This window comes from Pezoporus flaviventris, unplaced genomic scaffold (assembly GCF_033815535.1).
Source record: "Pezoporus flaviventris isolate CSIRO_AGI_PZ_B2104156 unplaced genomic scaffold, CSIRO_AGI_Pfla_v1 ptg000006l, whole genome shotgun sequence".
Lineage (NCBI taxonomy): Eukaryota > Metazoa > Chordata > Aves > Psittaciformes > Psittacidae > Pezoporus > Pezoporus flaviventris.
In genome coordinates, this window is record NW_026892554.1 from 5,552,252 (window position 1) to 5,575,347 (window position 23,096).

At 40.1% G+C, this 23,096-nt stretch overlaps 1 long non-coding RNA gene across 2 annotated transcripts in view; it reads left to right on the forward strand.

Annotated features, from left to right (window-relative positions):
* Positions 1-22,575, forward strand: part of LOC133265666 (uncharacterized) — a 92,870-nt gene extending 70,295 nt beyond the window's left edge. The window contains exon 4 of one of the 2 annotated variants that reach the window (XR_009742053.1): positions 22,353-22,575. This is a non-coding gene — a long non-coding RNA (uncharacterized LOC133265666). Of the gene's footprint in view, positions 1-10,123; positions 10,689-22,352 lie in introns of those variants that run through there. The other variant, XR_009742052.1, reaches the window with a different exon arrangement.
* Positions 22,576-23,096: the final 521 nt, after the last annotated feature.

The window sequence follows — 23,096 nt, forward strand, 5'->3', positions numbered from 1 at the left end:
TTGGGAGAGAAGGAAAGAACTGAGGAAAACACCCTTATCAAGAGAGGAACTAATATGACTGAAATAATTGGTGGCTTGGGTTTGACACATGTAACCCACTCAACAAGCAGTTTTGCCCCTCCTGCCCCCCACTGAGAATATACTGAATTCTTATGCAGATCTTTAAAATAATTTCCCTTCAGAAAACCTGGTGAAAAAAAACGATAATTTTGTCCTTTAAAAGGTACCTCCTGTTAATCTTTGTGTTGATATAGAGGGGTGAATGATGGGGTTGGACAGGCTACTGCCTGCCATGAAAACTGGTAAGAAATGATGTTGCACAATCCTTTCCCTCCTCTGTTCCTCAAAAATTGCTATTTTATTTTGCTTTTCCCCATTTCAGTCTGTGTGGCCTGGCAGACCTACTGGAACCAAGCCTAGAATAATATTGTCTCAGTTAGCTGATAGGTGTGAGGGCACCTGCAGGCAGATAAAATGTGTTTGAATCAGAATTTGCTGTGTAAAACTCAAAATGGTCCTGATTTCAGGGCAATCTCCAATTTCTCCTGAAAGACTTGGAAAGCAGGGAAGCAAAATTAAAAAGAAAATCAACTCTATGCTTTTTCATTAGTTCTGGCAGCTTCCCTTAGAAACACACCCATGCTCAGCAGTATCATTCTTTATTTAGCTCTGAACAGACTGAAGGACCTTAGTGAATACTTTCTCCCTCCTCCTTTTCAGATAATAGCAATGATGCTGCCACATATTTTGCAAAGTGCTCTTTTCTGGAGCTGAGATTGAGTTACATTCAATGTGATAGACCCCACTGGCAGCCGTGTGTTCTTAGCGGAGACATTCCATTACCATGCCAAGTTATTTTTAATTCTATCTGGATCTTTTTATTTTTTTTCCTAAAACCAGTGCATAAAAGAAAGCTATCGAGTTGCTCAATCAATGTTAGTTTATTATTGCTTACCCAAGTGTTTAATAAACCTATCCCAATCCTGGACATAGCTTTAAATACTTCATTGACTGTAACAAAGCAGATTTTTCCTATCAGACCAAAGTAGCTCTATAAACTATAATTAAGCACTAATTACGAGCTCTACTGGTCAGATAACAGAAGGCAAGGTCCATTGTGTGACTGGCAGAACCGGCAATTAAAGGAGATTATTGTTGTCTGAAACAGAATAAAACAAACAAAGAAAAAATTAGGAGGAAGGGAAGATTTGTAATTGACCTGAGTAAACTTCATGTTGTTTGTGGGTTTGGGACATGATGGCATCATGAACACAACCCCCCCCTAAGATATGATGATACAGAACAGATGTAATAAGTTGTTCTGGAAAACCTAGTGTATTGGATAACAGGTTGTAGAGTCAGGTTCTTTTTGACTCCACTCTCATACATTGAAAGAAAATACCTTAAACTCCAAACCAGAAGTTGTATGTTTAGAACAAAACTATTTTCTAGGAAAATATTGTCAGTACTTTTTCACTCATGCTTATAAAACATTCAAAGCCAGAAAAGGCTGCATTGCTCATGGGCTTAAGAACTAGAAAATGGAATTGAAACAGAATGAAGAATAGATTGACTCCCCAGCAAAGGGGGAAAAGACCCTCTACAACAGGTGGAAAGGAAGTGTGGTTTTATACATTTGTTCCATTTTAACGTGACTGGCTTCTTTTCACTTGCACCATTTTTACACTGGCTTAACTTGATTGGCTCCAGTGGAGTTTTCAATTATGCTAGATACCACTGAAGTGTTATTAGCAGCCTGCTTGAATTTCTCTTGAAAGTCTGAAACTGTTTCTGAGCTAACAATATACTCTTCTCCTTCTCCCCCTTTGAAATAAAACGTTCACTCTGCAAGAAAACCTTGATGTCCTGTTGAAACAGAATGCTCAAACGCCAAAATGATTTGACTTTTCACATACAAATTTTAAATTTCCATGGAAAATAGAGTTTCCAATTACCTCTAGTGATTGGTATGCTAGTCACAGTTCATATATTCCTAGACCTGATACAGACATCCAAGGGAGCCAAAAGTCCTTACACACACACAAGCACGTTATAGCTTCCTGGAACACTGTTTAGGCTTTCAGGTGATGGCTGGGAATGAGGCCAATATCAGAAGGTAAAGGGCAAAAGAAAGCCATGGAAATGGAACTGACAACATTTCTTAGTAGCAGGCAGAGATGCCTCTGTCCCTGACTTGCGATTGTGCCTAAAACTCTCAGTACTGCTCTCTTGTATTATTTTTTTTTTAAAGCAATTTGCATCTTTTGAAAAAAAAAAAAAAAAGAAAGGATTAATAAATTTCAAATATTCCTGGTGCTTCTGTGCCAACTGGCACTGGAGGGGGCCTGTAACCTTGCCCAACTGCACTATATATAATTATTAATTAGAAAGCAACCTGGGAAGCAATGATCCTCTCCCCCAGCATAAACCAGAGGAACTCTACTGAATTCACGGTAGGAAAGAAAATTGGTTTTCCTAGGTCACACTTGGGAGCAAAAACTTTTATTTTACTTTGACTAGTGGCTCACTATCCAGAGCGGAATTATGGGAATTAATTGGAGTAACTTGGGTGCTCATTTTATAAATCAGCTGGCAGAACTCCTGCTGTAATTAATGGGTCCGACTGGCAATTTTCCACAGATACACACCCATTTCCCAGTGATTTCCACCACGCACACATGCATTTTGCAGGAGCTCAACTTGCAGAGGGACATATTTAAGAGTTTATAACTGTCCCAATGACAGCAAGTTCTAATTTAAAACTCCTGTGTAATACTTGTTAGGAAGTTTTAATATCAAAAGGGCAGCCAAGGTCTTCCATGAGAAATTTCTAGACAGTGAAAGAAACTAATCCTTTTTAGTGATGTTTGGCTTCTCCTCTGCAGTAGCTGATCTCTGATTTCATATTTTATATCCATGGTTTGTTAATGAAATTTTCTCCTTTAAAGAGCAACCAGGCGGATAGGAAAAAAAATAGCTGATACTTTGCAGTAAACGATTGAAGTGAAATTCAAGTAACAGCCTGAGGCTCGCAGTATGTAAAACCAGCTACCAAAGTTTAGGAGGGGGGGGTTAATCTATTTTCCCTTCTCGGGGGACCTCTGCTGTATTAAATTCTTTGGTTGAAGAGAAGCAGCCAAGTTGGCATTAAAACTGCCTTGGCAATTTGCATCTTTTGAGAGGGGATTAGCAAATTTAAAATGTTCCTGGTGCCCCTGTGCCAGTTGGCACTGGCAGGGGTCTGTAACCTTGCCCATTTCCATCGTTGCCTGCCATAGGTCTACCTGAAAGGTGTTACAGGCTTCCAAAATAAAGAGAACACAAAATTAAGCATCAGGAGAATTTCAATGTCAGCACATGGTGGCATCACTTCGGGTTCTGATGCACACAAGGAAGATGGGGTTTGTTTCAAGCTTGTCTCTGGTGCTTTTCTTACCTGGCACCCAAGTTTGTGAAGTTTTAATGGGACTTTGAAATTCCCGGATATACATGAGGCATCCGGTAATACTTTTTTAATATCAACCAGTAAAGCTGTCTTGCCATTGAATATGTTCAGCTCCTTAAGATGAGGGTACAGGGGAAAGACACCAGACCATGATAGTCATATCCAAAATCAAATTCAGGGCCTCCACTCTGCCCAAAAGGATGGGCAGCTTGGGACAGAACAAGCCCTTCTCAGGACCCTATTGGCAAATAGTGGTCCAGCTTCATGTATCAGGCATGAGACTGGGAGCTCATGTTGTAAATGAAAATTTGATGAGTGTTTGTTTGCCTCCTCGCCATGCACAGTTTATATTTCCTGTGTAAGTTGTCTGATATTATGTGCCTGTAAAGCTGCAGTTATTTGTAATTTTTTTTTTTTAAAAAGCCACCTGTTTGCTTTACTTTTAATGTTTCTGCAATATTTGAAGCCCTATAAAAGTCTGGGTACTTCTGTTGGGATAAATATGATGGGCCAAATCCAGCCCATACTGCTCACGCCAGATTTCTCATATGAGCGGGGACTATGATAATGTGTGCAAAGTAAATCGGATCGGATGCTAAATAACTGTAGCAGATATTGTTTTCTACCTCCCAAGACTTCCCTGTTTGATTTGCCTAGGCTGCCTGCTGTCTGAGGTGTGTGAGGCTGGGAGCAAAGGTAAAGGAAGCTCCTTCTGGAAGTCAGTCTCGAAAGACCTCTTTGTCTTCCATTTTGAAGTAAAAAAATTGTGCCAAGAACTTCATTCAGCCTGCTCATTTGGATAAAACTAGAAGCCCTGGTGTCAAGTGAATAGGAAGCAATGAGAGGTCAACATATCTCAGTGCTGCAGGAGAAGGGAGTGGGTAGAGCTTCACAATGATCATACTATGTATATGTATATGCATATAGACTACGAATATCAATCACTATCTAGAAGCTGCATGACATGCACACACAAGTGCAAGGCTGTCAATATGCAGAGAGAGAAGCAGCTTCTTCCTTTCCTCTGCATACATACCTACTTCCTCTGAAGTGAGGAAGAAGAAAGATTCAAATTAAACACCCCAAATTACTTGAAAATATCCTGAATTATTAGAAAGGCAAAGCAACAGCCCAGCGGGGAGTGGAAAATGTAATAACGACAAGTTTTGTGCCTAAAGGGAAGGCACGAATGAAATCAGAAAGATCCAGTGGGGTCAGGTGAGTAAAGAGTCAGCCAAGCAAGGGAGTGTGAGATACCCGGAGGCAGTGCAATATGCTGGCGAGGAGCCACACTGCTGGGGAGAGAGGAGGAGTGTACATGTGTGCGAGGGAGAGACAGCACACCTTAATGTGCACTGGAGAGGTCTTCTGACAGCATCAGCCCACGTCTACTTGGTGGTGGATGTATAGGAGTCACCAGGGTGCGCAGAGCCCCAGGAAGGTAGGAGCCCATGCTTGCATGTTTGCCCTTTCGCCAGTTCACCCTATCCACGACTGCTGGATACCTGGGTGGGAGCAGATGGTAGGATACAGGCAAAGCAGTGCTAAAAAGGTCAAAACATTGTGATCTGTGGGAAGCCAGGGTTTTTCTTGGCCAGGGTGGCTGGGGAGTAGGCTCCAGTGCCGACTGCGGCGATGTCCTTTCCATTAGCCCGTGAAAGGCAACTTCAAAAACAAGGTTTATATTTGCCACTGGCTGTGTAATAGGGGATTAGTTAAAGGGAATAAACTGGCAGTAGGTTTAGATGGATGTGACCACAGGGACGAAGGCTTAATATGATGTGCTTGAAAATGACATTTGCCTGTTGCCAAGCAGATGTGGCCTGCTCATACCTGTTGCTTTGGTACAAGGGTGACTGTTGATGCCAGGTGGAGGGGGTACCATGGTTAGTCAAATTTCCACAGCAGCCACTGAACTATGATGGAATCCCTTATTCAAACATGAGGAGATGAAGGTTTTTTTGAGTAGTACTATCAGCAGAGGACAGATCAGCATTTCTAGGTTTCCAGAGGTGCATGCACAACTCCTAGTGTCTCCTCACTTTTCTTGTGTGTCACTTGGGCTATAAAAACCTGACTGCTTTCCTACCTTGACACTGTCAGGTTACTCCCTGCTCTCTGCTGATGTGTTCATTGCTCCTCCAACACCAGCTTTCGAGAACCTGAACTTTACAAGATGTTGTGGCTGTTGCTCCATGTTCCAGTCTGTCCCTGATGAGCTAGTAGATGCACAAAGGGAACAAGAGAGCTCTTCAGCCCCTTCCCAAAGCTCTGGCTTGTAATAAAGTGATGGTTCTCACTTTGGCCAAGTAGTTTTTCTTTTCTCTAGGCAACAGGAGTGCCACTCAAGAAGAAAGAGCTAGGGCTGCCCAGGCAGAGCAAGCAACCTGCTGAAAGCAGCTTGGAGCCAGTCAGCTAAGCTGGACCTGCTTGAAAAAAAGGGTAGAAAAGCAGGGCTGGGAGAGGATTATGTGGTTTTAGGGGATGGCACTGCTGCCTGGGATGCTGTGTAGGCATAAGCATACCTACTTCTCATCCTTGATTGCATCTGGTGTCTCAGATCACAGCTAAGAGATCTGCAGAGCAGGTTGATTGAAGGCCTTAGGACGTGTCAAGGGGAACAAGCACGGGACAGAGTGCCAGCTTGCTGGGCAAATGGCAGGAAGCCTGCCTTTATCAGGATGCTGCAGGCAGGAAATGATTTGAAGTACACAGCCTTTCCTTGTGGAGTGATTGAGGGAAAGGAGGAGAGCAAGAACAGGAGCAGCTGTGGCTATATTTCAAAGTGGTTTCCATCTTTTTCTTCTGTTACTGCTTTTTTCCCTACCTTAGAACAACTCCCCCCCCCCCCCCCCCCCCCAAACAAACAAACAAACAAAAGTCCAAACCAATGAGGCATTTCCGGTTCTTTCCCCCTTTCTCTTCTGTCTTTTTAAAGGTATGTGCCCCAAATTGACACTATCTCAAGTACATGAAGAAAGTTGTTTTGAAGCCAATCAGGCTGCTTAGGGCTGGCTGTGGAGTGAATTACAGCTACTTAAGGGGTACTATGGATGACAATGTGGTTGTGAGGGACCTTGACCTGACTGAGAATCAAAACCGAGCAGCCAAACTGCTGGCATAGAAAGCCCTAAGGGAAGCTGGTATGTAGGGGTCTGCAAAGGCAGCCAGGGTTCCCTTCTGTGGTATCATCCCAAAATAAGAGGAAACAGCCCTGTACTGCACAGCTGCAAAATGCAGCTGCGTCAAGGAGCACATAAACCTAAACATTTTCATAAGCAGGGATGTGGCATCTGCATTTGCAGAGATGTGCTGTTATTGCTATCCAAGCTGGCCAGTTGAAAAGTTGGCTTGGTTCTGTTAAACTGCAGACGTGCACTCCATGCCAGAGATGATAAACCCTCAGCCTTCCTCATTTCACTCTTCCAGCTTCTCTTCTGCTTGCCTTCCTTCTGTAATAATGTGAGAGGTTTTTCTTGGCTGTCCTCTTCCCCCTTGGAGATCAAACACAGGCTCTGCTGCTGAGGTTCTGAATTTATGACCAGGACCAGCTTCTTCTAGCCTCAGTTTCCATTAACAACCAGCTCACAGGAGCTGCATTTGGACCATTTGTTTTGTCTTTTGGCACCAGCTATTTTATGAATGAGAAACATAGCAAAGGGCATACAATCAAAAACCTGGTTTCACTGTTCTCTACCTGGTGGAAAAGTCTTTGTAGCCCTTAGGTCTAGCACTAAAACTCACAAACTCTGCACTTGTAACTGTTGTGTAAAAAGCTGTTATTGCCCTTAAAACTAGTCATTGGAGTTGAAAGATAAATATTATTTCATATCTTATTGAATAAAATATATTATATCACAGGTGATGGAGACAGATTGTCTCAATAAATTCTGATACTGTATTCGGAGGAAAAGTGGCAATAAAAATGCTGATGACTTGACACGGGGAGAATATTGAATGTCATTAACATGTTATTTCCTCTGTTCTGATATCACTGTCATGTTCTTCCCACTGCTCTAATCTCCATCAGTTGTGGGCCTTTTTTTTGCTCCCCCCCCCTTTTTTTTTTTTGCTTTACTTGTTTGAATGAGAAAAATGACATTTTTTCAGTCCTTTAAATTAACCACTACTTGAGAAATGATTAGAGATAGGAGGTGACATCCTCAAATACAGAAATTAAAACATGGTTTGATATTTAACCGTATGCTATGTATGGGCTAAAGTGGAATCCTTAAGGCTGTCACTATCATCTGATAGTTGATTATGACAGTCATAGCCATCTGCATAGTGATAACAGAAATATCTTTTATGACATGCTTTGAAAGCACTTAATGAAGGTAGTTTTTGCTGTTCATTTGCAGATGGGGAAACTGAGGGATGGGGAAGTAAAGTGAGTCACTCAAGGTCATTCCCTATTCCAGTGGTGGAGCCAGGTTCCTGCCATGTGTCCCAGCTCTACCCAGTAAAGATGTATTGCCCTACTATTGCTGTGAAACATGATTTATTGCACACTGCAGCCACTTTTCCCAACACATGCTAAACCATACCTGCTGGAGCCACAGCCCAGCAAGTTTCCAATTGTTCTTACTAGAGATACTTCTGGTTTTATTTCCTGCTCCAGCCTAGATATGGACTGTCTGTATATACTTCACAATGAGGGTTGAATAGCTGGGAATGTATTTGTGTGCAGTCATGAAATGAGCCCTCTAGGAAAAATAGCAATAATCCCTGTCTTCATCCCCTTTCCGCAAACCAGAATAAACCCACTGTTTCTCATAAAGCCTGAATCTGCCCAGGCATTCCCATTCTGTCATTCTGTGCCAGGAAGCCTGTTGTGATAGCCCTACGGGCAACTCAGATCAGCTTGTACCAAAGAGCATTTGGATCACGTGAACGGTTTGGCATCCTCATGAGAGAATATGCTGCTGGCCTTGAATGATAGCAATTAAAGGTGCAAAGAAGTCATCTGTCTTTTTGCTAGGGCCAGTATCTAGTCTGGTCTCCTACGGTAATCTTGTGCTTTCCCCACAACTAATTCTAATTTACTCCAGGAATAGCCACCACTTCTATTACAGGTCCATTTCATGCACTGTTATAGTTTATTGTCAGATGGTTTTCAGCAATTAAATTCTAAATTGATTTCACAGTTGCACATGCTGCCTCTGTTATTTATTTTGGTCTTCACCTGTCCAAAGGAATGGGCTGACTGTGTCTCTTCACAAGTAGATGCTGCTGCAGAGACAAATGGAATACTTTAAGTGTGTGAAAAATAGACTTTTACTTAGACCTAGTGTGAGAGGCAGGTATAACAGAGTTTAATTCTCACAAAGTCTCAGCAATAATACTGATGGATTTTGAATAGGAAAAAATACCATAGATCTTGTTCTAAGTGTCACAGTGCCTACATTTTTCTATTTGTTCTGCTGTCCTGTAGGAAGATGTGTTATTTCTCAACATAGACTAGAAGATGAAATTAGCTTCCTGGTATAGCTGCATTACTGCTCTGCTATTCACTTCTTGACTTCAGCTGAAGTGCCTATAGGTCCTATCCTGCTAAGTTAATGGGAAGCTTTCTGATAAGGCTGATATGGGGCCAATAAGCTATAACAACTTTATGCCTCAATCTACCCAGGTGTAAAATGGGAATAAAATTCCCCATGTAAGGCACTATCGGAAAAAAAATACAAAAGGAGCTAGCTGCAGAGTAAAGCTACAGAGTAAAAGACTATTAGTACTTTAACCCTCATGTCTCACCTCTTTCAAACAGCTGCTATCTGAGTACAAATCAGAACCCTAGTAAAGTTCTCCTACGCTTAGTGTCTCCCCTTTCACTTAGTGTGAACACTGGAGTATTTGGAAAGCTTTTTTTTCTTCCCTCTTTTTTTTTTAACCTGCATTGGGACTCTTTGGAATTCATTCTGATTTTAGGTGATAGCGTACGTCCTCTTTTCCTTGCAGAAAGTGCTCTCCAGGCTAAGATCAGCTTCAGGGCAGTTACTTCAGTGACAGGGATAAAAAGAGATATTAGTACCATCTTGGCACAACGTCATTATTATCATGCAAACGGTTCCCCTTTTTTATTAACATATAAAGGGAACAATTGAATTTTGCAAGGCAGGACTCTTAATCTCCAGGATCAGATTCTTCACGGCAAGGAGGGGGTGTAAAAGTTTCTCTCTTGCTCTGTCTCTCCATGGCACATGGTCCCAGCTGTATGACTCCGTTCATGAATATGCATGAAATCAGATATGACATTCCCCTGCTCCCATTAATAATCTTGTCATCTGACTTGTGCAGCATTAAGCTTCAGCCCGTGGCTCCTCGTAGCGAAAGCAGCCTGAAGGAAAGGGAGGGGAGGGGAAGATAAAAAAAAAGAGGCCATGCCTTTTTTTATTGGGATTAAGTGCTTGAAAATTTTGGCAGGGGGTTGCCAGGAGAGTAAGGGGAGGGAGAGAAAGGCAGAGACACGCACAGAGGGACAGAGAGATGAGAAATCCTCCATGAATGCGTTGGCTTGTTAGAAGCCCAAAGCGGTGGGTGTAATGGTATGCGAGCTGACCTTGAATATAGCCACTGTGGGTTGCCCCAGCTTTTTTGTAAAAGAAGCATTTGCAGCAGAGGTTTGGATTTCAGGCTTTGCAGTCATCAATCATCTCAGCCTATTCTCCTCTTTGACAGCTCTGTACAAGGCCTGACATTTGACACTCGGGACCCCAGGACTTACACAGAGGCACAAGCTGAGGCCCTAGGGAGGAGGTAGGGAACTGGAGGGGGGGTGGAAATCACAACAGGAGAGACTTTTTCACCCCCTTTTCTATTTTTTTAATTTATTTTTTTTTAAAGAAGCTACAAAACAAATTGTAAATGTAATAGGAATTGATTTAAGAGAAGAACATCGCATCAAGTTCTGTTCCCTGCATTGCTCAGTTCATGCTGACAAGGCTGATCTGAAGAGGTGGGAGAAGAAAGGCAGGCTGAGAGGGCTTTAGGGAAGCAAGAAGAGGCTCATACCCTTCTTTCTACATACCCTAAGGTTACCAACTTGACCGAAGTTTTATTCCATTTTAGCACAGTTAACCTTCACTTCAGAACTTCCCATTCAAGACAAGCAGACTGAATAGCTCCCTGAGGCTCATGAACCTGTTGGAAGCCAGCATGGGCCTCAACCAGGTTGCCTAGACTAAATATCAGCAAACCTAGTTATGAAAGCAAGTGAATGCGTGGCAGTTCTGGGAACAGTATGAGTCTATGGCACATAAACAAAAAGCCATGTATGACTTGTAGATAAATGTTTCGGGATAAACCTTTTTGTCTGAGTCAGTGCTTACTGGTGCTGACAAGTTTTGACAGTTACAGTCTTTTTAAGGTAGGTGTTTTCTTTATCTTTTCTAATATAAATGTAACAGTATCGTTCTGACCCCAGACAAAACTATTTTTGTGAGCTCACCCTTTGTTTTTGTGTCTCTTTCTATCCCCATTGTCTCCTGCTCCTCACGCCCACTTCTAATTAAGAACAAGAAAGACAAGTTCTGTGTAAGCTTTATGTGCTGTTAAACCAGATAAAGATGCCAATTTGTTGTGAAAACCATTTGTGGTTCCCTGCTACCTCCTTAGTCACAAAAAGGAAGAGATCTGGGGGTTTGCAGGGGAATTCTGTTGCAGATGAGGTTTGGGACAGGAAAATTCACTGTGAGCAGGGGTGACTAAATATGTGAGCAGAAGTGGGCAGGAAAGGACACAGCAAAGTATTTTTCCTCGACATTTAAACTCTGCAGTGGCACATAGCATGTTTAAATTGATCTAGAAATAGGTGACAAAAAAACCTCCCCTTTACACTGACTTTGGGTTCAGCCCAAAAGAGTGTAACTAGCCTGTGAATTTTGCTGATACAAGAGGTCGGGTTAAACACTCTGGATGATTTTCCAGGAATGTCAGGCTGTTCCTCAAGGAGACACAGTATTTTATTTGCAAAAGTTGCATCCCACACATTGGTTTTGATCTGTCGTGTGTTTCTTTGAGTATTTGCAAGCCACCATTTGAAAGCCGTCATTTCACCGCTTGAGTGCGCATCATGCAGCTCTGTTTCCTGTATGGGTTATTGAAAGGCACAGAGATAAATGAAAAGCTTGTGTACGTCATTTCTGAAACAAACCTCGAGAGGAGCACTTCCAGAGTATTTAGCAAACTTTTGCTTTCCACAAACAAAACTGCTTGCTCCAATGAACCTTCCTGGAAAAGGGTCACAAATGATGTCAAAGTGAATTAGCGGCTTTTTAGGTGAATGAATGTTTGCAAACATTGTTCTGCTGTCCTGCTTCAAACTAGCAATTACAGTTGCAGCCCTGCATAGGGAAAATCCAAGCTTGCTCTATAGGACACACATTTACTGCCTGCAGGGGTTAGGATGGGTATTTTTCCCTCCCCCACCTATGGACCGAGCTAAGTGCTCTGTGGATTTTGAGGGTTGCCTTCCTCTGAAGTATCAGGGTTTTGCCACTGCTGGAGGCATGATACCAACTTGATGGACCAACAGCCTGATTCAATATGGCAATTCCTCTGCTTCTTGTATTTTTCGAGCTGGCTTCTGTGTGCACATGCCCAAGTGGATGATTTATCGCCTACTCTGTGATACGCTCTTGCATAGAAACGGGCAGGATCAAGCACATTTGCTGTGTTTGTGTGTGTATGTGCATATGTGTCTAGAGAGAGACAGATATGAAACAGCTGATTAGTGCTGTTTTCTTTCTCCACTCTGTATTTAACCCAGTGTGTGACTCTTCTCCTTTAACAGGTTGCTTTTGCATTTGTAACTTTTAAGTCAATGCTGCATACGTTTGTAGGCTTTCTATTTTTCCAGCTGGTGCTCAGGGTAAAGAAAAGAGAGGATAAGGATGTGTGCTTTGGGTGTTTATTTCCTTTCCTACTTTTCAGGTTCAAGGAAACTCCTACCAAGACCTTTCCAAACTCCAAACCCAAGTCTCTTCCCCATTCCCCCCAGTTTTGCACTCAAAATGAGGAATTTGTAATATTAGAAATGAAAAATCTTAATCTATTGGAAAATCTTTAGATCCATAAAATAGAGGGTAGTGGTTTTTATTTTTAACTCACCTCTAAGTTTTTTAAAAAGATTTAATTTAGCTTAGCTGAAAAGACCTGAAAACAGCAGTTTGAAAATGTCCCCTTGGGCGTAAATGATTTCTTTTAAAGCAATGAATGAGGTACATTACAACCCTCTGCCATCCATTTATTATCGTGGCAAAACTTCAGACTCCTTCGTTAGAGAGCTAAAGGCAGAAGCATGCACTGCTGGTGGTAGCCCACTCATTGGCAACCTCAGCATTGTTCTCCAGGCTCTTCCGTCCCTGGTTCAATTACAAATAGACACAGTGGATCATCCACCCCTGGAGGCTGTTCATGAAAGAGGGCGTGTCTCTCATCTAAAAGCAGAAGAAGAAACCACAGGCAGGTTGCAGAAATCCTGGAGGGTGCTCCTTTGGCCTGTTGTGTAGCAGTGCCTCAATCCCTTTGCCTCTCATTAGCCTAATATGCTTCTGATCTGCGTCCAGTATCTTCACTTGGTTCTTGTTTTTTCCTGCCTTTCTTGTCTGAAGGATTATTAGGCCGCTATATTTGTTTATGTAGTCCTCAACTGTGTACTTTTTAAAACTTAGGGTTCTGGTTATAAGTTCAGTGTGTAGGTTCCTATCAAATCTCTAGATATCCCTTGGAAATTCACAAAAAGGAAGAGGGTATCATTGTCCATGAGCCCATTTCATGGGTTTATATCCAGGCCATCAAGTACTTGGTGGATTTACTTTGAGTTTTTATGTTTGTTTTGAAGTCAACACTCCAGCTATAGATGTACAGACATGAAAAGGAATAGAAGGCAAGCAGTATAGTGGACTGCAACTGGCATCGGATGTAGTGCACACAAAAAGCAGGTGAAAATAATGTATGCAGTGCAAATAAAATATGGGAAAGTGAAGAAGGGCATTAGAGTCTGGAGTGTACCTGATTATAAATACTAGTAAAAAGGAGTAAGAATTGTTTAGCAGTTAAATTTCTAAACTGAGACACAAAACCTTGGGCACACCACTAATCAATGTATAACTTCTTGCCTTTGACAGAATACAATGAAAACCGATATGTTGTGTAGCACATCACAAATATCTAGGGGTAATCACTGGAAACCAAAAGATAAAAATATGGTCAATTTTTACGTTACCTTTTTTTTGCTGCTTTTTTTTTACTATTTTGGTTATGTTTTTTTATATAAAAATGATTATTCTCATACCACCACTATTGTTGTGAAATTATTGCATAAGTGAAGACTAAGGGATCCATTTCAGCAGAGAGACAGCCTTGGTTTAGGTGCTGTAGAGACTGGTGAATGAAGAGCCCTTGTACTGGTGATGAGCATGGAGACAAATATTTGTGAAACCAGATTGATAATTCATCTGCAAACAGACCAATGTGACTTTCCCACTCATGCCCCTACAATGTAACTGCAGCTGTGTCAGCTTCATTCAAAGCATCGCATCCTTTTCCCTCGCGCATGGGTGGGCACTTCATGATGCTAAATAGGACATTTTGACTGCTCATATCTGTACCTTGGGGCCTACCAGATCTGAGGGCAACGTAGTGCCTGCTCATTTGACTTGCACAGCTGCAAAGCTTCCAGCACAAATGCTACTTGAACACTTCTGTGTGGGGGTTGGATGTGCAGGCACATCGCTCAGTTGAAGAGGAAAAAATAGACAACAAACTCTCAAGGCTTGGTGGAGTGAGCCACCCTCCCCAAGCACGAGATTAAAGCAGTGGATTTTCAAGTAGTTCTTCAGAGTGACTAATTTATATGGATATCAAGGATTCAGTTGGAGAATTAAAAAAAAAGTAACTAGGGGAAAATATGATGCTCTCTAAGTCCCAGTGATATGCCACATTCATTTTACTAGAGAGTTTATTCTTTAGTACTTTCATGGATTGACATGAGGGAGGAATTCACATGTCAGGACAGATAAAATCTCCCTCCTGCCAAAGGAGTCTATTCAGACATGCATGTTAGTAGGTTGATAACTTATTCTGTATTGCAGAGGACTCAAAGATAGACATTTCTCCTTTTATCTCCATCTCTGCGCTCCCTGCATACTAAAGATATGGGGAAATAGCAAGATACATCTTAACTAGCCCTCTCAGAGAGGAGCGACTTTTCCTAGTCCATGGCAAGAGATGCAAACTTAAAGGAATAAGGTGTCACACAGACTAATAGCAAATACATTAGCAACGTTTATGCGCATAATTTGAGCCCTGTGTGAATATTGCTTAAAAAAATACAAACCCTGGACTTTGTGGTTAATTTTTTTGCCAAGAAAAATGCACAGTATTGCAATGCTCTTGTTTCATGTTACCCCGCTAGAGGCGTGGGGAATAGGTTGAGAAAGATGGGGGACCAGAACAAATAAAGCACATTGAAGTATCCATCTCTGATGTGCTTTCTAAACACTCATGAAACCTCTGTGTTTTTCTGGGAGATAGGCCCATTCTCCTTTTAAAGAGTGGGGAATTGAGTCAAACAACTTTACTCCTTGACCAGAGCACTAGAAGTAGAAGTATGTCTTCTCTTCAAACTGGAAGTAAAATTCTGGAATATTTAATCGTATGCTTGAGCTGATTATTTAGTATATTTTTTATTTTCTAGGACAATCAAATGGCCTCATTTTAGGGAAACTGTTTATTTAGGAGCATTAACTTATATCAGTGTCATTCCTAAGGAGTCTTGTGTAGAAAATGGGGGATGAAGATCCTCTACCGTATGGCTCAGAGCACCTCTGAAGTGCCCCCTGGAAAAAGGACTTTTTCTTTTCTCCTTCCAGTGATGACACTGGAAGAGTAGCCTCTTTCACTGGGTGTTCTGGGGCTAAACTTGTGGGTAGGAAATAAATCAGGCAGAGTAGGAACTTTTCTAGACTTTCTCTCATCCTTCCAACTCAGTTCCCAAGAGCAAATTCCTCTTATTTTTAAGCAGCCCATATACATAGATTGAGATTAAAGTGGTTTAGAAAGTGTTATATATAGATGTGTATACATACCTAAAATATTTGCTTAGATGTATCTTATCTAAACTGCTGCATGTATCTAAATTTCCCAGGCTTGAACCTTGGTTTGTGTAAATTGATGTTGTCTCACTGTCTTTGAGTAAGCTTATTTACGTCAGCTCTGGCATTAGTTCTCTGTATTCCAGCCACCACTTAGATGCAAGAGTCAAAATAACATGGATATGTACTGCTTTCCTGTTATCTCTAGCCTCTTTAAAAACAGAAGCTATTAGAAATATTGTGAGAAAGCTATCTTGAAAGATTTGCTCCCCACTCAAGAGTTTTAGATGGGTATCTGACAAGAATGTGCAGTCCTATCAATCCCCAAACTTGAGTGTATTTTTCTTTGGCTTAGTAGTAATTTACTTTGATTTGCACACCCTGGCTTTGAGATCTTGTAATTTCAGAGATCTTCAGACCATACTTTTTTCTTTTGCTTCACCATTTTCATGTATTTCCAAGCTACCTGAATGGAGAAATGTAACATAAGAAAACCTCTATACAGTCTATACTGTGGTCCTTTCTAGAGAATGCTTTCATTCTACCTAAGCTCTGACACAAGGTGCTTCATTTTGGAAGTATCAAGATTTTCCCGGACAAGACTTTGTGAAGTAATGACTCAGAGGCATAGACAGACAAATGGTTTATTTGCTTCATCTTAATAATTAATGTATTGTTATTGCTAGTGATGGTGTGCACTGACATACCTTCCAATGAATTCTTTGTGTATCACTTAATATGAGAGTGATTCTTATTAGACTAAGGAAGATGACATCTCAGCATGGATAATTATACATAAAGTTAAGAAAAGGGGTACTTAGGATAATATAAGTGGTCTGTTTAAATTCAGTCATACATCTCATAAATTCTACAGTTGCTTCCCATTTTCTTCATTAAAGTGTTTTCTTTTTCCTATTGTAATTGACCAACAAATTCCTTAACATTTTTAAGCGTATTTTAGACACAGAGGTTTCAACAGGGTGAGCTCAAAACTGTAATTTCAGCTTTGAATTGTTGTTTTCGATTGATCTTCCTGTGATTTACAGCCATTTCCCACCAGAAAGTTCTCACCTGCTTTATATCAATAGAATTTGGGGCACAGTTTCATCCTTGTGGAGCGCACCTGCTTTGTGTCCCTTGTGAAGGGAGGTTAGTCTTTACCTTTGAGAATTTGTTGCCCACTGGCTATCTTCATATAAAGCCAACCAAAAATTTCTGCATGTTTATAGGGAGAACTGCTTGAAGATTTGTAAAACGATTTTGATCTTGGATCTGAGCCTGCCATTAAAGTGCTTGACTTGCCTTGACCACTGTAATTTTAGAAAGCTGACCCTTCTCCCTTGCAATTTACACAGTGTTTTTAGCCTAATGCAGAATTTCCCTCTTCTGCAGCTGGGAAGAGAATATCCATCATTTCCAGATGTGGACATCTGATCCAGGAGGCAATTGAAGGTATTTTGGAATCATATGGTTTGGCTTATGGATTTGGATTGGTCAAAAGAGATTTGCCTGAAATCCTTGAGGGAGTGTGGCACCTCACTGACTCGAGAGGCATTTTAAAATAAAACCTGAAGTTAAATGCATTTATAGAGAGGCTTAAAACTTCCAAAATATAAATCTAAAATATTTATATGTGGGCTGCAATGGAACAGAAGTTACGACCTCATATGTGAATGTCTAGGATTTGTTTTTTCCCTCTACCAACCCACCTGGAATGACTTTAGCTTTCAGCTTTACCTCAGGCTGTACCCAGGTTAGCTTCTAGTGACTTATGACTCCATCAATCTGCACAGATATGTGCTGTACTCCTTCAAGGGAAGTAGTTCGTCTTCTATATGACTGCATCTCCACCTCTTCCAAAGTTCAAAGAACTCAGGACAATTGCTTATTTGAACAGGCTTCCAGTAAGTATAGATGTTCTCCCCACTTTCCCATGCGAATCAGGACTTTCTGTGAACTTTGATAGAGACAAAAACTTTCACAGTAATCCATCCCCTCTGAACTAGAAAGACATCACCATCATCAGGTGATGAAGTATCAGGTGAGATTGCTCAGTATGCTTTAAGGAGTTTTGAACTGGAAATGGATCAATTTAGAGCTCTTCTGAAGTCAGAGGAGCACATTTTTTACGATCCATTTCCCATGAACTAACAACTGTTCCCTCTCCAGCAGACAGTTTACTTGTAGCTATTTTGACTTGCATTATTCCACTTAATGAAGATAAACATAAGTCAGACACAAGAAAGCCACAGAATGAGTATGTACGGGAAGTGTTCCAAGTATTCAGCATTTACTAGACAAAATTGGCCAGTAATTCTTTTTGCTTTTCACAGAGGATAAAAATCCCTGAAAGATAATAATCATCATTGTTTGAACTAATATAGCATAGTGATCTGAGAACATTTCCCAAACACTAACTGGACTGAGAACAGCCTTGAGATTAGATTCATATTATTTAAAATACCCATTTTTGAGACGGACAAACTCACAGGTCACCTAGATGTAACATAACTTCCCATGGGTTACAGAGTCAGAATAGTATAGACTATTTCTAACTGCCATTTCTATGATTTTGATGACATTGCAAAGAAAGCTCAATATTGTGTATTCAAGTTGCTTAAATTATTCATATTACAGTGACTTTTTTCTGCTTACGTGCAGCTTTTCATAAAATTGATTCTTTTTTAGTAATTATTTGCATGACCGTACACTGCCAAATTTTTGTCCTATAAACTGTCCATGGTTTTGATGCTCAAGATTGCCAATTGGCAGATATTAGTAACCTAGATCGCAAGTTATTTTTTCTTCCTCTTGATTTGATTAATATAACTTTTTTTTTGAGCAACAGAAGAAGGAACATCAAATAGTCAATCCATTCAAGACTATGTTTGTGGGAATATAAACACTTCCCTGGCCAGAATATCTATTCCCCAAAACTTTATCTGAGCAATAACTAGTTGCCTGTATGTTTCCATAAAGCAAGTAGTCAGATGGCATTATCATGGATGAAACAAATATTCTGAATCATGATGGGGACTCACAGATGTTGTAGTTCACTCAGTTCCTGTGGCTGTACAATTAATAAGTGATGGCAAACGGATTGAAGTATACTAATACACTGGAAACAATTCAATGCATTCACAGTTTCTCACATTTTTTCTATATGCTACTGTCATCAGATTATTTCTTAGGGCAGTTTAGTTTCTTTATTTGTAGATCCATGGTTTTAAAAGTTTCCTAGTCTCCTGCTTGTGTTCCACTAATGACAGTAAATAGACTGCGTTGTTCACGCTGAAATCATTTGCCCAGAGAGGCTAAACAGATCATGCCCTTCCTGAGCCTTGAATCTATACCCTACAAACAGCACCATATGGTTAATTTTTAAGCTAACTGACCAAGTGTTTAAGAAGGCAGAGGCTGGGGGGATGAGGAGGAAAAATGCTGTCCATAAAAGTCATTGTTCTGGTGGGTGGCATCTCTTAACCCTTTGTAGCATGGCAGGAACAAATCCATCAAATGGAGCTTTGACAAATCAGACGAGAGGGAGCACCAACTTGTGAGCCAAATGCATCAAAAATGGTATTTAGGTGTTACACTGGGATAATTATTGACTTATAGATACAGCAGGTAGTACACTGATCTTGGGATTAAGGTCTCTAGGTTTTACTCTTGATTCTGTCATATTTTGCTGTCTGACCTTGAACACTTCACTTTCCCCTTCTATTTTATCCACACATCTTTGGGCTAATGTGCCTGCAGAGCATAGCCCTGTTGATCAGGGGGTATCCTTGCAAAAAAGTACTGGCTGATTCTACCTTCACAATTTATATGAATCCTGACCAGGCTTGGAACAGTCAGGTTCTTTGAATTATGGTAGCACACATGTTGACATAAAATTGGAATTAATAGGGCAGGTCTCAGTGTTTTAATTAGATAGCTCAAAACTACCTCTTTATTCTTTCACATAAAGTTAGATCCAAAGCAGATGATCAACATTTATTTATGCATGCATTCAAACTAGACAACATAGTAACTGAGAAAGATTAAATTTTTGTGTTTGTTAAAAAAAAAAACAGCCCAAAAGCCATCTCACAGCAGTGCTATTTGGGAAATGAAGTAATGTACAGAAAAGAATACTAACACAACAACAAAACAGTCTTCCAATTTCTGTTGGGTTATAGCATGCCATCTTTGGTATTTATTTCCCTAGAAGCTTGCCTTTTTTTTTAACAGATGTATACTCCTTTCATTGGTGTTTATTTAAAATCCTGCCAACATATCTGAAATCAGCACATACTGCATGTTGATGCACCACCTTGCCTAATTGACTTAGCTGGAAAATAAACAGTGAAAGGCTATTTTAGCAGCAAACTGGTTGGTACAGCTACACATTCTCTACCTTTATCTATGTACCACACAAGCAGAAAAGTACTAGTGCCCAATAGTATGGGCACAAGGTTGTTACACGTGTTTTCTGCAGCCTTCAGCATTTTAGGGACAAACTTGGTGTCACTGTCACTCTTTGAGTCAGAAGAATAACATTTCTATCTCTGTTGCCCAAAACCCTTGATAACATCCATAAGATGCCATCAGAACCACAAGAGCTTATTAAAAGTTATCGTTTTTAAAACAATAGGTTCCTGAATATTCACACTAACTAAGGATTATAAGGCTATTCACGCAATGTGAATAATTTGCTGCTAATAATATTGACACTCAATCTGTCTGCAAAATGTCTCTGTTAGCAGGAAACAATCACGCTGCGAGGTGTTAGGAAGACTTTGCAGTGGAGTGGCAGAATGAAGCAATTAAAAACTGATTGGCAAATGGATTTGAAGTTTGAAAAAATATTCTTCTGCTTTTTAAGAGGAGATATTAAACCATAAACAATAGTGAATTCCTGCAGAGAAAATTAGTTTTCTGCTCATTTTACTTCTTTCTTTTTTAAACAAAACCAAGGTGTTATTTTCTGAAAGGGACCCAACTTGGGATATACTGGTGAAAAAAGGCAGAGAAATAAAACAGTCCCACATAAAAAAGATACATTTATTTTTGACTGTGCAGTGGTACTGGTTACTGAAGTGGGACATGAGGAAGCTGGGTGCTGTTGGTTAGGAAGAACTGAAGAGGAAGAGCTTTAGCAGAAAGGCACTGAGGAAATTGATATTTTGGTTTCATGTAGGATATGTTCTTTGCTCACAAATCTTCATTCTGATGTGATCTTTTGTTCAGCTTTTCACCAAACACAATGATTATTCCCGGGAAAATATTTAGCAGATGAAAATGACCATTTTCATTTGAGTTGGGGTAGGAACTGATATATCTTTCTGAACAAATACTTTGGGGTTTGCAGTAAAGATTTTCTATCACGTTTTTCAGAAGTTAATATTTATTTTTGTTAATTTAGCACAAAGGTTACTCCTCTGAAGCTATTTTTGAGCTCTTATCCATCATACCAGGGTATTAAATGACTACAGATTTTTGCCATTGATATAAAAGTGTCTTAGTGTATTTATGCTATATACGTTCTTTATTAGAATAGGATTTTTATACCATATCATTAAAAAAGAATATAAAAATAATACAATGAAAAAAGATGGATTTTTCATATGTCTTTGGACAGGAGTGATTTTTAACAGTAAAATAGTAAATCAAAAATAGAATGCAGTAAAGAAGAGCCATTGGATTAGACATGGTGCAAAAGAACTTGATTATGTTACAACATTTAAAATATTTAAACAAAGTTTTCTCTGTGTTACTGGTTATGGTTCAGATTCTTTTTGCAATGATTTGCTTTATGGCCTTTTATTAACTTCCCCTGATTAAAAAAAAAAAAAGTCATTCAGAGTATGGACTATTTAGTTGATTATTTTTCTTTAATGATCCTCCAGTTTGGTGTATTTTGTATTTGTTTACTATCCACTTGCTCACAGATAGCATTCCTGCTGTACTCTTTTTACAGTGAATTGGGAGATTTTTAATAGTTGCTTAAGCTAGTCACTCCAACAAAATGTGCATAGTCAGACAAAATACAGACCACGTCCTAGAATGTAATTTCTATGTCATACTGATATTAGCTACTTAAATAGGCAGACTTACTGTGTGCATTACTGTGTGCAAGTTAACAAAAAGGGAAGGATCATAAGAAAGGGAAGGTTTTGTACTCTCAATATCGGTTTTCTAGAGCTAATAATTGAGACAGATCCGAAAAAGCTCAAAATTTTCCTAATTGTAAACTAAAAGGCAGGAAACTCCTGGGTTGAGCTAACAAGAGGAATAGAAAGGTTTGCCGAACAGAATGGCACTCCTGAATGGCTAAAATTACACTCGCAACATGAGCAAATTCCCATTGATTTTGAGCTGAAATGGTTCAGAGCTAGTGGCTTCAGAGCCACCTCCTCCGAGCCGAATGGCAGCTCTGAAGATATACCTGTGTTTGAAACTTCTTTGAACACTTGGGCATGCTGCGGCCAGATAGGAGAAAATTGAATCCCATCAGGAAATGACCAGTGCAAGAGACGGTTATGAGTTTATTAACCTGATGAATAAAAGAAGTAAATATTTGGTGTAAAGCCTGTCAGAGATTACACTTGTAAAATTTCTAATTCAGCTATTTCTTCTTATAGGTATCAATATATAGTGGGGTTAATACAGCTTTACACATTTCAGAAGCTTTTGTTCTAACTTAAAGTTCAATAATACTTTCCTAGCAAGGTTTTTACTTCCTCACCAACTTGTCTTATCAACAACCTACCTTTTTTGTCTGCAGGCTGTTTATTTCCATGGCTCTAATCTTTTCTCTGGGCTTTCAGAAAGTTTTCTGAATGCTTAAAACCATCCGTAAAAAGCAATAGCAACCTGATGGGCTGAATGCCACGTGAGTAATTACTGATGGACTTAAGGAATGAGTTTTGCTCATGGACTGGAGTCTCGCTGGCGTCTCTGCAGCCTGTCTCCACTGTTTAATAGCATTTCTGGAAAAGTCTAGAGAGAGAATTGTGGCCCTGATACAAATTTAAAGTAGAGAATAGGTGGAATAGTAAAGCAAAGGAGCACCAGAGAACAGTTGTCTTCCACCTTCACTACCCTCACGTGAATCAAATGACAGCATTTTACTGTGAAAAGTGAAGATATTGGGCAAATTTTGCCTGCAAAATTTTCAGCACTGAGGAAATAAAAAAATATGTAGCTGGAGAAGATCTTATTTAGAACCAATTACACCATATTAAATGTTCTGTAGTCTTTCCCTCTCTCTCACTCTTTGCCCTCTAGACCGAGAAGGATTTATCTCATACATTTCAAGAAAAGTCACCTCTCTGTAACCTGCAGTTCATTCAATCAAGGCTTAGCATAAATAATCAGTATGAAAAACACCAATTGGCTTTGAAGGGCCCCTGGATTTAGGAGGAATACGCTGCTCATGTCTGTGGAGCTCCTCTGGGAAGCAGAGAAAGGAGAATGAGTCTTGATTTACACTGCCCTATTTCTCAGATCTGCCAGCCTTTCTGCTCTGTCCACTTCACTACTGTCAGATGCCGTGAGACAAGCATATGGTG